Below are 17,621 nucleotides of genomic sequence, written 5' to 3' on the forward strand. Positions count from 1 at the left end.
TGCTTTCACTCTTCAGTTTGAACAAACATTTTTCATTTTAGCATTAACACTGTATGCCATGAATTTAAGTTGAAACTATCAGTTGTATGTCTGTATGGACTCCAAACAAATGTCATATCCTCGTGAATTCAGAGCTTGAGAGAAGTTTCATTTTAACATTTATACATCCTTCCCAGCAGGTGGAAATAAAAATAACCTCACAAGGGGCTGTTTTAGTACCCTAGATGAACCTGAGATAAACAGCAGTGGAGGGAAGCTAAAGCAGTGGTTATATGGCCATGTAAATGTTCAGCAGCTCTAAATACAGTAGACTTGGCTTCATCACAATCCCCATTGCTGATGCTGGATGTAATTGTCACCTTTTCTCTTGTGCCTCAATTAGCAATGTTCAGCCTCATGGGGATCAGAGCGGGGAAGAGCTCCATTGACCTCTGTTTTTGATTTGCAGATTACGATTTCACTTGAATCCATTGCTTTGTGTGATTTTCCATCTGGCTGGACGAAGGGAGGAGGTTGGATCAGGTGGGCAATAGTCATGTCCTCCTTTTCAGCAAATGTCTGGACCAGTGGTGGTCTAAAAGGTCAGTATAACAATCCTGTAAAATGCTTCCCAATTAAGTTTCACAACAAGACATTCAGGAACAAAGCATGGAATGTCATATGAGTTGGAAAGCTCACAGTACATTTGGAATGTATTTTGGGTGTGGTAATTCGTAAATAACATGCTCTGCCCCTGCAATCTCTGCAAGATAATTCAGGATTTGGTAAGGTGAGTTTCTGCATAGAAGGTGCTCTTCCCTAATGCTTGGCATTGGCCGGGCATAAAACTCTGGAACAAGTCCAAAGGAGGGCCACAAATATGATGAGAGGCAGGGAGAGAGCTGGGGTTGTTCAACCTGGAAAAGACCAAGCTCCAGGGTGACCTCACTGTGTCCTTCCAGTACCTTAAGGGGGCTTATGAAAGGAGGGAGAGGGACTTTTTATATGAGCAGATAGTACCAGGATTTGGGGCAATGGTTTTAAGCTGAAAGAGGGTCAGTTTAGATTACATGTTACGAACAAATTCTTTATTCAGAGGGTAGTGAAGCACTGGATCAGGTTGCCCAGAGCAATTGTGGATGCCTCATCCCTGGAAGTGTTCAAGGCCAGGTTGGATGGGGCTCTGAGCAGTCTGATCTAGCGGAAGGTGTCCCTGCCCATGACAGGGGTTTGGAACTAAAGTATCTTTCATGTCCCTTCCAACCCAAACCACTCTATAATTCTATGAGAACAGTTGAAAAAGTACATGGATGCTGAGGATCTCCAACAAATGTATAACACACACATTAAAAATAACATCATTAAAATATTATTGATTAATGCTTTATATGATAACTTTATAATGTTATGCATTTCAATACTTAATTTTCTTTTAAAAACAAATAAATAAAAAGTTATTTTTTTTGTGGTCTCCTCATCCTTCAAGGTGTTCAAGGCCAGATTGGATAAGGATATGGGTAACCTGGTCTAGTGGAAGGTATCCCTGTCCATGGTAAGATGGTTGGAACTAAATGAACTTTATGGTCTTTTTCAAATATAACCATTCTATGATTCTATGATTCTATTTTCAAGTTGACTGGAGAATCAAGAATGGTGCAGTTTAGCTGAGTGTAGTGTTTCAGTTTTAAATCAAAATTAAATATTGCAGAAATAAGCAGTGCTATGTCAGTCCTTCCAGCTCAGTTGCCAAAAGTATATGACATTGAGGAAAACAAGCAAAATTATGAGGATCCTGAATCGTCCTCCAAGGTTTTTTTCCTGAGTTATGCTCTGCTCAGAGCAGACCACCAATCTTCTCACAGTCCTGTAAAGTCACATTGTTACTTAAGAAAATAATAAAAATCCCCATCTTCTAAGAAAATTTTAACTGTCAGGATTTAGTGTTATTTGGGATCAGTAGCCAAGAAAGGCAACAAAATGACTGAATGTTTTGCTTGAAAACAGAAATTTAAATTTATATGTCCTTTATCTCAAGCCTTGTAAAACTTATTGAGTCACTTAGATTCAAACTCTTTTTTTGTTGTTTTGTTAGTTGCAGGTCTTTTGGTTCTGCTGTGACAGAAGAGTTTTTCCTGGGGTGAGAGGTAGATGTAGAAAGAGGAAAGACAAAATGGAAGCAATATGTCATTAAGTGAATGATTCCATAGAATTTAATGAAGGTGTGAGGGTTAACCAAAAGACAGAAAATATGGAGAAAATTACAGTCATTGTCTATCTAGGTAATGAAAGCATTCCTTACTAAAGTAAAACACCTTCACTTTTCCAAAGAAGAGAAATTGGGTTCCAAATACTGAGAAGCACCAAACGGTCCTCTAATCAATGTAGAGGCCAACAAATAAGAAGAATAATTGTAATGTAAGAAGCCAGTTGGAGCTGTGGAAATTACATTATTAGAAATTAGTTTAAAACTAGATTTTCAAAGGACCTCAAACTTAAATAAGCCTTCAGTTGATAACACTTTTGATAGGAGTGTTTTGAAGAAAGGACACATCAGGTGTCTTTAGTAACTGTGAGGTGCTCTTTGCATGTGGTCTGTCATCCATGGTAAGGGGTTGTGCAGAGAACCACTTCCAATAGGTATGCTGGAAGGCTCTGTGTCTGTGTCTTGTACATCAAAGTGTTCTTTGTTCACTGTGGGTGAAACAGGCAGTGTTATCGTCATTTGGAGGATGTAGAATATTTTCTTCTCTCTCTTCATTTAGGCAAATGCCCTGTGTGTGGAGTAAACCAAACTCTCCAATCTGCTTATCATCCCTTCACTTACCTAGCTCCTGAGATGGTGTTTGCCACACCATCCTACAACTTTCCCAAATACCAGGCAACAGTTCCAATCATCTTTATGGATCCACAGTGTCCTAAAGACAAAAAAAAAAAAAAAAAGTAAAGCAGGAAAGTGTTCAACATGATGTCTGGATGCCCTGCTCATCCCTTCTTATTGTCTGAGAGGCACACTGTAGCATCAGTAACTCAGGTAATTCTTTTTATGAGACTTGAGCATATGAATAAGATTACATTCCTCATGTAATAATACTGAAGTCAGTGAGGCTATCACAGAAAACAGGTTTATTGAGATGCATCAGTCTTGCAAGACTAGCTCCAGAAAGCAAAAATATGGATAGATACAGATATTCTCAACTGGAAGGAACCAGAAACTCTGGAGTAATATAAATGAAAATAACTTCTGCATTAGCAGTCAGCTAGCCAGGTGTCACTATTAGCACAGAATGGAGAACTCCCAAAACCAAATTATATCTAACAGAAAGAAACTCTGAAATAAAACTGCTGCAGAGTCTTTGCAAAGAAAGGGTTTTCTGACAGTGCTCTCCGGCTTCATCGGGAAGTGTATAATTGATGTGATACGAATAATCTATTTGTTTGCATCTTAGGTTTAATGAGGGTCACTGGGTTAATAAAGACAAGAAAAGCAAGCCACCAAACCCCAAACTCCTGCAGATGATGCCTCCAGTACAGCTCTTGATGGATCTGCAGCCTGGTGGGAGCAGTGGGGAAAGAAGATTCTATTAGTGAGTGTGAGGTCAGGCTTTACTTGACGATATTTCTCTCTTTTCATCCAATTATAGTCAGTGAAATCATGAGGGCTATGGATATTTGAAGACAGAGCTGGTAGTTTGACTTATTCAAGGAGAAAATTATTCTTGACTTACACTTCCATTCCTGTCAGATCATCTGAAATATTCTGCGCTGGCAGTGATATGAGCGGAACAGAACTCACAGTCTATGAGTCACATTTTTGCAATATTCCTCCTGTATTAACTTCTGAACAGCTTCATGTTCGTGAGCAGCCTTACTACAGCTTGCTCCAGTAGTACAGGCAACAAGCACAAATTGTCCTCTTTGCTAGCATAGTACATTTTGGTTGAGGTTCTCAGAGATTTCTGCAAAACTTAGGAAGTTTCACAACTATAAGTATTACCCTTCTTAATGCCTGAGAAAGCTGGGAGGAAAAAATGGAAGCCAATGTACTCAGAGATATCTACTAGTTGTTTGCTTTTTGGGTTTCTTTCCATACCAAAGAGAGCTGAGGCATGGTTACTCTTTCCTGTTGCAGGATCACCAGGAGGCCTCAGCACACGCTCAGTTCTGCAAGCTCTGATCCTGTGTGCTCAGCCTGTGGTGCAAGCTGGTTGGCCTGAGATGCTGAGTTCTTAATCATCTCAATGGGATTTAAGAGCAGCTCAAGCTGCTACACAAACAGATGAACAAGAAGTTTGTAACCACTTTAACGTATACCCTGGAGTGCTCTTGCATTTGTGGTTGAGATTCCTTGAAGGAAAAGGTTGAGAGCTTATTGAGCCAACAGAACAAGCTGGAAACACATAGGTTTAACCTGAGTACTGGCTACACATGAAGTCATACAGAGCCTGCAAGATTTGTTCTAATCAAACTGCTGAAAAACCAAGAGTGAGACAGAAACTGATATGAAGCCCATTGCATGGGAACTTCTGGGGATGGTGTGGGTCACTATGATGTCTTCTTAAATGTAAAATGTTTCCAGGGCTGCAGCAATATCTGGGCTTGGTTCAGCAGAGCTATCCATTCCTCCAGTCTACTTGGCCTCTACCCTGGCTCCCTATTCCTGATCCTGACTGAAAAATTACTTATTGGCCGGCTACTCTTGTGAATAGGAATTTATTTTAGTGATGTATTTCCATTTTCATATCCCCATGACTGAGTTTTGATTATCTTTTATGGGTAATTAACATTACCCTCTATCTTCCATATAGTGGTAGTTTTCATTGATCTGCCACCTTTGGGCATTGTAATAATCATTTTACTGTCCTGATCACCATGCCAGGCTTAAAAAAGAATAAAAAATCCCTTGGTCTTTTTTATTCAAGGAGATGTTCTCACTGCAGGACTAATTTTAACAGACTGAGATAGGAATTACATTTTGTTTAAGGAGTCAATGAGAAATTGCTATCCACAGCTCATGCTTTTCTAATACCTCATTGTGCCCATGGATATCACATGTCCTGTTCCCACAGATCCTGCTAAGTAGTAGAGTTTGAGTACATGTGCTTGAATCACTATGTCAGTGTGGACATAGTTTGGGGTTTCTTTATTAATTATTTATTTATTTTCTCCTTTGCCTCATCCATAAATGGTCATTATATTCTGTTATTATTTTTTATTATAAAATGTGAAAACATATTTGAATTTTTAGATAGGAGAAATGTTATATGTGTATTTGCTTTCAATAAATGGTGGCAAGCCACTGCTATTAGGAAGAAGTTAACTGGAAGTCAGACCAACCACTGGAAAATGACCCTGCAATATTGCTATAGCTGGAATAAATTGGCATCTTCATATGGTCACAATGCCCACTGAGACCATTTGCAAGGAGCTCATTGAAAATTTCTTGTTCTGCCTTCAGACTGTGCTGGCATTGCCAGAACTGTTTATATTCGCTTGCCATCTAGCTGAATTTATGAAGTTTGGGTAAAAATATAAGCAGTCATTTTTGTTGTGTGACAGCCACACATTATTTGATTTTTCCAAGACTCTGCTGCCTAAGGCAGGACACCAAATCATCTGTGTATTATGTTGATAGAGAGGATTCATAAGATTTGATGATTTTATGCTAACTTGGTTCTCTCTCCTTCTTTGCACATTTGACACATACTGGGTTACTTATTGGGGGTATGTGTCTTATCTCAGGTGGTAGGTAGTATCAATTAGCTTTCTCTTGGCTGAGATCATTGCCCTTGGAAATGGAGCAGTGCAATTCACTGAGCAGGGGAAAAATGAGTTTGCTGACAACCAGTTTTGGTTGTGATAACCACAGATGAGACGCAGATGCACCAATGCAATTACAAGGAAATTTGCTTCAGGCCTTATAGCTTGCTGGGCTTTTAAAATGTCAAAGAAAAGTGAGGAAAAAAGCTGCCTTAGTCCTAAAAGCATGAAGTTAATGGGATTGTTAGTGTTGCTACTGCTGTGTGCTGTTAGTTAGGTAGATACAGACACACTTATACCATGCCCTCTGATCAATCTGCATCTCTTACAGCATTCTGCTCTTAGGAATTTCTGTATGATCGTGGAAGATCAGGCCACCTCTTTTTTGATAAATGATAGTCTGAAGATACTATCAGTGTCAGGGGATACTGCTGGTGCAATGCCAAGACTAACTACTCGTGCATGAACAGATCTTCTCCCTGTAACAAATCCGTGGGACTCCTTGCCAATGGATGTTGCAGGTACAAGGAGTTTCCTGCAATGGGTTCAATGGAAGATGGGAGAGGAGCTTGGTGGAGATATTTATTGGTGGTTGCTACATAAACAAACAAAATGCACAAGAAATCCATGGATAAGTGTTAGAATAGAAAGTATCATACTTTCTTATCCTGGTCTCACTTTTCCTAGGTTTCCACAAGTGACCACTGTTGAAGACAAAAGTCTGGGCTAAGTGTGCTCTGAAGCCAGGATATAGTCTTATGTTTCTTCTAGCTCCCACCTGCCCCATCTTGTCCTGTTCAATACTCCAGTCTTGCTCCATCCAGTCTGTATTTTAGAGTTCTGCAACTTTTCTAGCATAGAAATTTCCTAAGCTTTTCTCGTAATTTGTGATGTTTAATTCCAGCTGTTCCAAGCACTATACAAGGAGAGAGCCTTGAATGTCCACTGGGGCTCTCATTATCAATTTTATATTGCACTTTGTTTAATGATGGGACCTTTCTTTTCCTTTCTCGTCCTGATTCAACTGTTCTTATCAATATACTACTGTTTTGTGTTTTATCCATCCATGTAGTGTCTTCTCTTTAGTCATTTTTTTGTCCCTTATTTTGGGAATTCTCTAATAACTTGCTGTTGTTACTTCACAAATTGAACATCAAACACTATTATTGTCCCCATAGTTATGAATTCCAAATTTTGTCTTGAATCTATTGTTAACTCATATATTTTTTTGATGATTTTGAGAAAAAAAATAGTTATATGGTAAATTACTTTGTCATCAAAATACATTTGATGAGTTTGGGCACTTGCAAGTCACTTATCTGCCTTCGAATTACAAGCACACTGCTGGAGCTGCAATGGCTAGAAATTAATATTCTAGACAGACTTTGTACAGGAGTGTGTGTTGTAGACAGACTTTGTACAGGAGTGTGGGATTACATATGTTATGTGTTCAGATTGAGGCATGTGAGAAGGTTACAAGAATATGGTTGGTATCACAGAGTCATTTAGCCTGGAAAAGACCTCTGAGATTGAGTCCAACCTTGACTGATCACAACCTTATTAATCAGCCCATGGCACTAAGTGCCATGATCAGTCATTTGTTGAATGCATCCAGGGATGGTGACTCCACCACCTCCCTGGGTAGTCCATTCCAGTCTTTAACAGCCCTTTCGGTGAAGAAAATCCTCCTGATGTCCAACCGGAATCTCCCCTGGTACAGCTTGAGGATCTGTCCTCTTGTCCTATCACTTGTTACCTGGATGAAGAGGCTGACCCCCACCTGGCTACACCCTCCTTTCAGGAAGTTGTAAACAGCATAAGGTCACCCCTGAGCCTCCTTTTCTCCAGGCTAAACAAGCCCAGCTCTCTCAGCTGCTCCTCAAAGGACTTGTGCTCCAGACCCTTCACCAGCTTTGTTGCCCTTCTCTGGACATGCTCCAGCACCTCAATGTCTTTCTTGGAGTGAGGGGCCCAGAACTGAACACATGACTTGAGGTGTGGCCTCACCAGTGCCAAGTAAAGTGGGACAATCACTTCTCTGGTCCTGCTGGTCACACTATTTTTGATATAAGCCAGGATGCCCTTGGCCTTCTTGGCCACCTGGGTACACTGCTGATTCATATTTAGCTGGCTGTCACCATCACCCCCACATTCTTTTCTGCTGGGCCACTTTCCAAACATACTTCCTCCCAGACTGTAGCATGGGCTGTTTTTTGCTGAGGTGCAGGACCCAGCACTTGGCCTTGTTGAATCTCATGCCAGGGGTCTTGGCCCACCTATCCAGATCACTCTGCAGAGCTTTCCTATACTCTAGGAGAACAACACTCAAAAACACTCAACAACATCCAACTTGGTGTCATTCACAATTTGATGAGGAGTCACTCAATCCCCTCACCCAGGTCATCGATAATAAATAGGACTGAGCCCAATGATCAATAGTCTTAAGATCAGGTGCTGAGTCAACCCATAGAAGTGACTAGGTCTGTTTGATGCTATAGGGATATAGAGTCTGATTATTTTATTTATCAGGATAAACATTTTTACGGAGTGTGACTGTTTTATATCAAGGTAATTCTGAGCATAGGTAACAGGGCAGGATGATGTTTCTCTCCTGGCCTGGAGTGTGCAGCCCTAACATTGGTGAATATTTGGACCATGGAAGTAATCACATTGATGCCAGTAGCTCTTCAAAATGAATAAGGTTGTACTGATCAGATCTTTGACTCAGAACAGCCTCCCAGTGTGCCGCTCACATCCTCTGTACTTAAAAAAATCACCTTTGCCTGTGGCCTGCTGGGTCCATCAAAGTAGGGAGTTGAAACAAATACACCTGAGGCCAAAGGTCTAGAAGAGAGAAGACTGAGAAGAAAAGCATTTGAAGACAAGGGAGGAGGTTAGTTCTACCTCCTGAAGAGTTCATCCTAACTTGATGAATCTAACTTCTATTAAAGGGTTCAAGGTCTAAAGTCCCATTTGCAGCACACTGTTGAGCATGTTCTGAGGAATCAGACTGTGGCTGTAAAGCATCTCTCCTGTCATCTCCAAAGTGGGTCTTCACACTCATCTTATACACATATTCATATCTACCACATGTCCACAACAGTTTTGCTACCTACACAGACCTTTATTTATAAAGACTTATAGCTGAGCCATGTGTTTGGGTGCAGAGGCTCCTTAAAAATATCCCAGGTGAAGTTGCATGTTCCAGCACTTAGTGGCAGGATAGAGAAAATGGGAGAAGTGAAGCTGGGCTGTTGGGGAAGAAGGATTTGTGGTAGCTTGAGTTGTTAACTATAAATGTGCATGCACCATTTTTATTTATTATATCTGTATTTTATACGTGGATAATGCATTTGGTTTTCCACTTATGCTGAGAAAAAATGAAAGGACAAAAATATATATCTGAGATGGCATAAGAGAGAGGAAGAAAAAATTAAAATAATAAATTACATGTGGTTGGGCTTTGTAAAACACTTTGTTTTTTGGTCGCTGTTGGGGGACAGAAATCATTGCCCAGAGCCAATAAATAGCAGGTAACAAGGATCACATCTGTTTTGCATTCTAATTAAAATTTCAAACAGGCAGCTGAGATTCATGCTCTCTAACCAACTGGCTGTGGTGTTTTGAGAGCTCTCTGATGAGATGAAAACTGTAAGGATCAAAGGGAGGTCATCTGAGTTATACCATCACCAGCCTGTCCTATCTGTCATTGGTATTGTCAATTATTTGTGTGGAGGTATCACATTAAACCCATAATTTTAATAGGAGCTCTGTAGGCATTCCTGACTTCATGAGATAACCTTTGTCCCAGAGAGTTTACAATGTGAATACACAATCAGAAGAAGAGAGAGAAAATGAGCACAAGGAGTTACAATTATCTGAGATAATGATATTTTCGGTGCTAGTCAGAGAGATATGAATGGAATCTTAGTCATAGGTATTAAGAGAACACATTGTGTTGGTACACAGTGCATGCTCATGATACCGTTACTTTTGTGAAAGTGTTTTCACAAGCAGTGATAATTTGAAAGACAACAGAGAAAGCCTAAGTATGCTCCCTGGATGACCCTGGGAAGCTTCAGAATTACATCTGCTGTGCACATGTATAAACCGTTTTTCTCAGTGCCGTGTTTTGTTCTTGCCTAGTAAGGTCTAGATGGAGGCAGAGAGATTTACCTGGTTTACGCAATAATGAAGATAAGCAATAAGGCTCATTCTCTGCAAGAAAAAACAGTATTAAACAGCCTATGTTGAAAATAAACATTTTAAAATCAACAGGCTAAGATAATTTCTGCAAGAGCAGTAAATAAGCTATGAAGTTTTATAAACAGCTTATGTGAATATCTAATATCTCTTGAAAAAAAGAAAAAATCTAGATTGCAATCTATATTGCTGGAGGGCTGCCATTTATATAATTAATATATGTTAAAAGAGAAAAAGGAAATAGACCAGTAAACACTAGACCACTCAGGATGATTCAGTGGTGGATAAATTAATGGAACAATTAATCTGGGACTTTATTAATCAAAGATTGGAAAGTAAAAATATAAATAATATCAGGCAACTTACTTATGTGGAAAGTAGGCCTTGTCAAACAAACTTTTAATCTTTTTTTGGCAAGGTTACGACTCAGGTTAATATAAACAACTTTGTTGGTAAAATGAATTTTCTAGATTTCTCATGGGAGTTTGATTTAATACCACATGGCATCTTGAAATAAAAAAAAATAGATGGGATGGACATGGCACACTTTAGGTGGGTTAAAACTCAGCAGCAGAGATGAAAAGGGAATAGTAAATATAGATCATCAGCAAGCAAAATCTTTACTTTTAAGATAACTTATGGGTGGAACTCTACTCCTGGTTGGTTGTTCTGGTGTATCTTCCTTGTAAAATTCACCAGTGGTATAGGGCTTTCATAATGACAAAATTCTGAGGATGCTCTTAAATTTCATAACTCTTCTGAATTACTCTAACATGACACAGAAGCTGAGATTCATTTATTAAAAAAAAGTATTTATATGTAAACAGGCACCATTTTAAGTATCCTAAGGAACTGGATTCATCTACCTGGGAGATATGAGACAGAGAAACCCAAACATTTCAGAAGAGCAGCTGGAGCCATATGGGATATTTCCTAGCAATCTGACCAGGACTACACCCTCATGTTTAGGCAGATCCTACCACAACTAACATCTGTCAGCTGGAGGTTTCTCTCCAGCAACCATGGCTCTTACTTACAGCTTCTGATATGGCACTTGCAATCTAACAGGTGTACATCACTAGCACTTGGGAATGCCTGAGACAGACTCTTGAAATTTTCAATGTGCCCTCTGTTAATTTTACTACTTGCTAGGAAGAGATTACCCAGTGTTTGCCAGCCCCTTTGAAACAACTAAAAAAAAGTAGGACTGGAAAACTTCCCATGTGAACTTCAAGAATTAATCTATTCAGTTTATCAAAAAAAAAGATTGAAGGATTACCTGATTATTTTATTGAAGTCCTTAGGCATGGAAAGCTATGATAATGAGAAGATTTGCAGCCTTGCAGACAGAGATATAGTAAAATCCAATTTGTTGGAAATCAGAAAAATTCAAGCTTCAAATAAACCATAGTTTTGAACACTAAGGTTAATTAAAGAATGGAAGAATTTCCATGGAGGAGGTGATAGATTTGCCATTGCCAAGAGTCTTTCAGGCAAAACTTTAGTTTTGGACACCCTTTAGTCCAGTCTCTAGGAAAAAAAAAACCACCATAGTCTCTGTGTGGAAATTTTCAAACTAGATGATCACAATGGTGCTTCCTGACTACAGAGCGCACAAATTTATAAACAGGTGGAAATCTTCTAAGACAGCCTATACCATTGAAAAATTTGTCCCATCTGAGAAATGAGAAGTATTGGAACCACTCCAACAAAATCCTTTCTTGGAGGAATGTATGACTATTCTCTCAGAAGATATTTTTTGAGATTGCCTCCATAGGTGTCAGCATACTGCTCCTCCTCTTGAAAAGCATAAGCTTGAAGAGACAAGGTCATTTGAATAACAATCTTGGGCAATGAAATAAAACACTTTTTATCTCTGTATTTAATTGCATGCTCAATTATCAGCTTTTACTGACTGTTGATTTCTTCCTTTGTACGTTCTTATCACTGTCAACAATGTTGTTTAGAAAATGCATTTTCCCCTCTTGGAAAATTATCATAATTCCCAGGCATTCCTGCTGTCTCGAAAAATACAAAAAAAATTAGCTGAGCATTTCAGTGATCCTTCATTCTTGAACAGCTGTCAGGGGAAATCTGCTTTGTCCCAGCAATCATGCTGATGTGAAGAATATCTCATCTGTAAGGGTATGGGTCTGAGGCAGAGGCATCAGTTGTAAAGAAGAGGACTCAGGAGGAGATTCTGGATGGATGCCTGTGAGAAGCATTAGGTAAACTTAGTGTGAAAAGTACAGAAGGAGATGATGGGCATACTAAATACATGAAGACACGAGAGAAAAGAATTTCTCTGTTTGAAGCACAATCCTTGTTTGTCTTATTATCCTTATCAGGTGATTCGTTCTTGCTCCTTGGCCAGTAAGAAGACAAGAGAGGTGCAAGGTACACACCTGCATCTAGATTTGGATTTCAGATCAGGATTTGTATTTCAAGTTCTTTCCTGAGTTATGGGCATTCATCTGTAATGGTTCACTGTGTTGTGTCATGGGGATAACTTAAGAGTGAAAATTATATTTAAATTTGGATCTCCTACTTCTGCAGAAAATATAAAGCACATCTGATTTTTGTGTTTTAAATATGTCTCCTATCACCACATGCATTTGATAGAAAACTAAATTTTATGAATGTATGTATAGAACTTCTTTAAATGTGCTAAAGGAAATTGATAGTGAAGGGCTAGAGAACTTGCTAGGTAGACAATGGATAGTACAATAGAAATTGATAAAGTATAGTTCTGGGAATTATATTGGTTGTTTAGTTTTGATCTAGGAACAGATTGATTCAATTTAAGGGAAATGATTCTTCATTACATTCACAGAAGTGTGCTTCTGGAGCAGCATCAAGATTTTAGCTGTTTTTAGGTTCAGATACTACATCTGTGAGCATTCACTGCACTGTTTTAGGTCCTTTATCAGGATTTGTTAGCCCTATACTGATCCTGTGATGCTCATGCTCTAAAAGACTGCTTCACCAAAAAAGGCTCCTTTCCCACAACTTTTCTATGTTTAATGTTAGCCAGCTGCCCATCATCAGTACTACTCTTTCCAACAGTGATTGTCCTTGAATGCTAGCTAACTGTCTTCAAGCAGAAATCTGTACACTGCTTAGCTGTGTGTCCTAAGTCTTAGTTTCCATCCTTTTTGCCATCAACAACTCTCTACTAGCCCTATGCCACCTCACTTAGCAGATTAATACTAGGAAAACTTTTAACATCACTGAGGTTTCCCTTTGGAAACAGAGAGGAGAGATGAGCTGGAAACTGATTGTCACATTGCACAGAATCGGGGATTGTATTATCAGTTGTTGTATTATATGACATTTTAGCCCACAGACTTCAGTCAAACTGCCCTCTTATTCACAGCTTTCTGTGGCAGTGAATATAAGAGAGGAAACTTTCAGCATTGCAAGGCACTTTGGTTTCTTATGATGAATGCTTCTTTACATGAATAAATGGGGGAACATACGAGATGTGTATGGTATGAATGGATGGATATCTAAAAAGATTATATGAATCAATGGACGAATAGATGGATGTATACTGCTGCACATACTGAGAAAAAGTGATGGCTACAAAGCTATGTCAGAAAAAACAAGGAAGATTCTCATGCAGTGATCTGAGGTTCTGTCGTTTGTACCAGCTTAACAAAAACAAAATACGTAAAGGAGATATCTCAGTCAAAGGCTGCAGCAGGAAGTACATGTGCTGATTTCAACAAAAGTACCTGAAATACCTTCCTATGTGGAGGAGGGTTTTGGCATGAATCCTTCTAGCTCTGGATAGCAATTTCCAGCAAACTTTGCATCTGCGCAGAAAGATAAAATAAAGCATAATTTAAGCACTTAAAAAATACATTACTCTTCCTGTTTTTCATGCTTAATAAGAGTGCTGATAGGTATGGAGCATCACAGAGAAAAGTCATAATCAGTGCTATGTGGTTGAGCTTTTTATTTGCATTTCCTTCATTCTGTTCTTTCTTTTCCTTGCAAAAGACTAAATTGATTACCAACTTTGTGTCAATGACTTCCATCTTTCCTTAAAAAAACAAGATAGTAGTTCATGTCATGACTTTAAATAAATTTTTTCTGCAAGTGTGGATTATCACTCTTCTTTGGTAAAGCTTTCAATTTTTACTTTAATGACATATGTCGTGTTATTTCAGAGGTGAAGAAAAATCAGTCCTAATTATATCCAGACATGATGGGCCCACAGATGAAAAATAGGAGCTTTGACCAGACTTGTGAATTCCACTGAAAACTTGCAAACTTATATATTCTCTGTCACATTCAAATTTTAGAGTAAAATTTCAGTCTTCTGCACTGAGTTGTCTTTCTTAAACATTATTATTTCTACTATATGTCTAGAAACCTAATTCATTTTGAGTGTAAAAAGGTAATTTCTAGTGTTTTCAGGTAATTCAATCCTGGTAAAAATTTCATAGAATCACAGAGTGGCTGAGGATGGAAAGGACCTGTGGAGGTTATCTTGTTCAACTCCCCTGATAAAGCAGGGCCACCTAGTGCAGGTTGTCTTGGACTGTGTCCAGATGGTTTTTGAATATCTCTAAAGACTGAGACTCCATCACTACCCCTGGGCAACCCATGCTAGTGCTTTGTCACCCTCACAGTGAGAATGTGTTTCCTGATGTTCAGAAGGAGCCTCCTAAGTTTCAGTTTGTGCCCATTGCCTCACACCTTGCCCATCTTCCTTGCACCCTCCCTTCAGGTATTTATATACATTGACAAGAGTCCCCCCTGATCATTCTGTTCTTCAGGTTGAGCAGTCCCAGCTCTCTCAGTCTCTCTCATAGGAGAGGTGCTGCAACCCCTTAATCACATTTGTGATCCTTTGCTGGACAACTGTTTGGGCCCCTCCACTCTGTACTTGGTTCTTTCTGCTGTATATGTTCTTTCAGTGTTACCTCTTTAGGACTTCCATGCCCAAGTTCTCATGCTCCTCTTATGCCATGTTCCATCTCACATGTGCCTGACATCATGGTATAAAAGACCCAAACATTTGTGTGCAATGATGCTTCAGGCACTTTGGATTGATAAATCACATATGTAGATAGTCATTATCCCAAGGGTGCCTACCAAGTCCCCATGAGTATATGGAACTTACAGTAGGTGGTAAAAACAAGCTTAAGTTTCTCCAGAAACTGGCACTATGGTGCAATCTGGATACAAACCACTCTATAGTACTATGCTTGGCTGCTCATGATAGTTCCCTGAGAGAGATGCGAGCAAAGCTTGAATGGGAAAAGCAATCCTCAGGGACTTTAGATTGGAGCATGACCTTTCAGCAGATGGCACATTTTTTATCGCTGAGCTCTGGGTCACAAAGGAGTAGGAAAACTCAGCTATTCCTTGTGCTGGGAACTGCTGAAGCTACAATGTAAAAGAGCCCCTCCATGGTAGCATAAGTGAAGATCAGATTTCTGTATTCTGTCAGCTCTGGAAAAAGGTTATAGTTGTCATAGTTATCATAATTACATACCTGTGCTACTGAATTTTCCATGGTACAACAACAATGTTTGGAATTCCTACATAAGCCAGGCCATAGAAAGCTGAAATAAACTTGCAGAAGCTGAAATGTATATTAAAATGTAAATAGCAAGAGAGAACAGTTTGTGTAAGATTAGGGTGAGAAATATATATGTGATGATTATAAAACCTGATGCAATGGAACATGACAGGGTGGGGCCCTAGGGCTGAAATAAACTAGATTCCACTCTTAAAACTACATTATGCAAGAGTGAAGATATATAAATTGGGAAAAATAATGCAGTAATAAATATGTTTTGGAAAGTGAGACAGGGTGAACCAACACAGTTGTTATCCCCACATGAATCTCCTGCCAATATCTTTGAATATGAGTTTTAGCTTGGCCTTGTTTATTTCAATAGTATTTAAATTTTGAAAGGATTTGTGGTTTATTTTTTTCTTTTAACCATATGTAAATAACCTCAACAAAGAAGAAATTGTCATTAGCTAAAGCAGAGCTGGAGAATTTGTACTACAATGTGGTTTGAGTGCTTGCGTTCTCCTCAAGTCCCTTTGCAATCCATCCATGGATAAGTGTGCACCCTCATGCACAGTCATACAGACATCTTTCTTAGATGTTTCATGGACAGATGCAGCAGCAATCTGATAGCAAGGAAAGAAATACAGAGATGTGCCCTCACATTGGACAAGGAGGTGTGTGCTACTACTGACAGGGCTTACCTCCACCACTTACTGCAGTCCCTCTACCTCATCACTCCTTTCTGCTTCACTCGATGAACTTATGCTTTTGTGATCACAGATGTGTTGTATCTATGATGGATCTGCTTATAGGCATGGTTATGTTTATCATACAGCCAAAATTTGCTGCCTTGGAAGGGACTTAAAAGCTGCTCTGGCCTACAGCCTGGTAATGAGCTGCATCAATGAGTTTCAATAACACTCTGGAATTGAATACATGGATCTCAGCCTGCATGGCCAGCACTGGAGTGTTTACATACCCATGAAAGAGGTACAGTCCTTTCCATTTTGTTGACTGGGAAACTAAGTCAAAAGGCATCAGCAGCCTCGTTCTGTTGCCATGGAAGTTGATAGCAAAAATCCCTTTTGCAGTCACAGAAAATGAAAGTTTGACTGAGAATTGGTACATCTCAATTGAAATACCAAATCTGTTGGCTTCTAGTATTTTACAATTAAGCCCATCTTTTGTTTTGTTCTGTGTTAGACACCAGGGGTCTATGATGATCAGTACTTTCTCTCTGTTGCACATCTGGGATGCTTGTGGAGAAAGTGACTCTTTTATCTGTAATGAACTGATATAGATTTCCAAACCCATATACTGGAAGAAAGGAGATATAAGTGGTCTTTTTTAGTCATCAGAGTTTACCCCAGAGGGAGAATTTGTGCTTCCTCAGTATATGCATGCATTGTTTGATATGTATTATTGGTGGCAATGGTAGAGGTATTAAACTTTGAAAATCCCACATGGTGTATTGGATATATCTTCAGTTACTAATATTTAGCACAAGAGGTCAGACATCTCTCTGTGGAAAAAATGTGCCTTCCTTGAACTAGAGTACTGTTCTTTAATATCTTAAAATCACACATTATTCATAAATAATGGGTAAAATCAAGGGAGTGAAATATCATCACTGCAATATTTCTTTTTGTCAACAAGTTGCCTTCTGAACATAAAAGGATGCTGCCATGTCAGAGCAGATTAAATCTTTTGCTCTTTTTCCTCTTTGTTCTGAGTACAACATCGGTACTGTGCATCCAGCTGTTTGAACAGAGAAGATTAACCTTCTCCTGGGGCCAATTATACAGCCCAGCTGTCTGCTGTCATCGCAGAGCTGCCCAGGAGCCCAGTCAGGGACACACATGGGAGGGTCCTGCTGTAATGAGAGTCCATGTTTCAGAGGAGGGCTCCTGGCGCTTCCCAAGATATGTATTCTGGTATCTCAGAGACCTGGCTATTCTGCTCTCATGGTGATTTCTGGCTGCAGAGACTTGGTCACTCTGTAGTGGCAGCCTGTATGAATGAGCCACAGATCCAGATATGGTGAGGTCAGCTTGTATTTCACTGGGTTGTGTGCATTAACCTAATTATGGGTCAAGAGATGTGCACATGAACTCTGCTAATTGGGATTCTACCAAAATCCTGGGCA

General features: G+C 39.3%; 1 long non-coding RNA gene across 1 annotated transcript in view; it reads left to right on the forward strand.

Moving 5' to 3' along the window:
* The first annotated feature begins 552 nt into the window (after positions 1 to 552).
* Positions 553 to 17,621, forward strand: part of LOC127469070 (uncharacterized) — a 39,652-nt gene continuing 22,583 nt past the window's right edge. Inside the window, exons 1-2 of the long non-coding RNA XR_007903825.1 lie at positions 553 to 581; positions 1,466 to 1,531. This is a non-coding gene — a long non-coding RNA (uncharacterized LOC127469070). The remainder of the gene's footprint in view (positions 582 to 1,465; positions 1,532 to 17,621) is intronic.

Source organism: Manacus candei, unplaced genomic scaffold, assembly GCF_025592945.1.
Source record: "Manacus candei isolate 608988 ecotype Guabito, Panama unplaced genomic scaffold, ASM2559294v1 h1tg000017l, whole genome shotgun sequence".
NCBI classification, from domain to species: Eukaryota; Metazoa; Chordata; class Aves; order Passeriformes; family Pipridae; genus Manacus; species Manacus candei.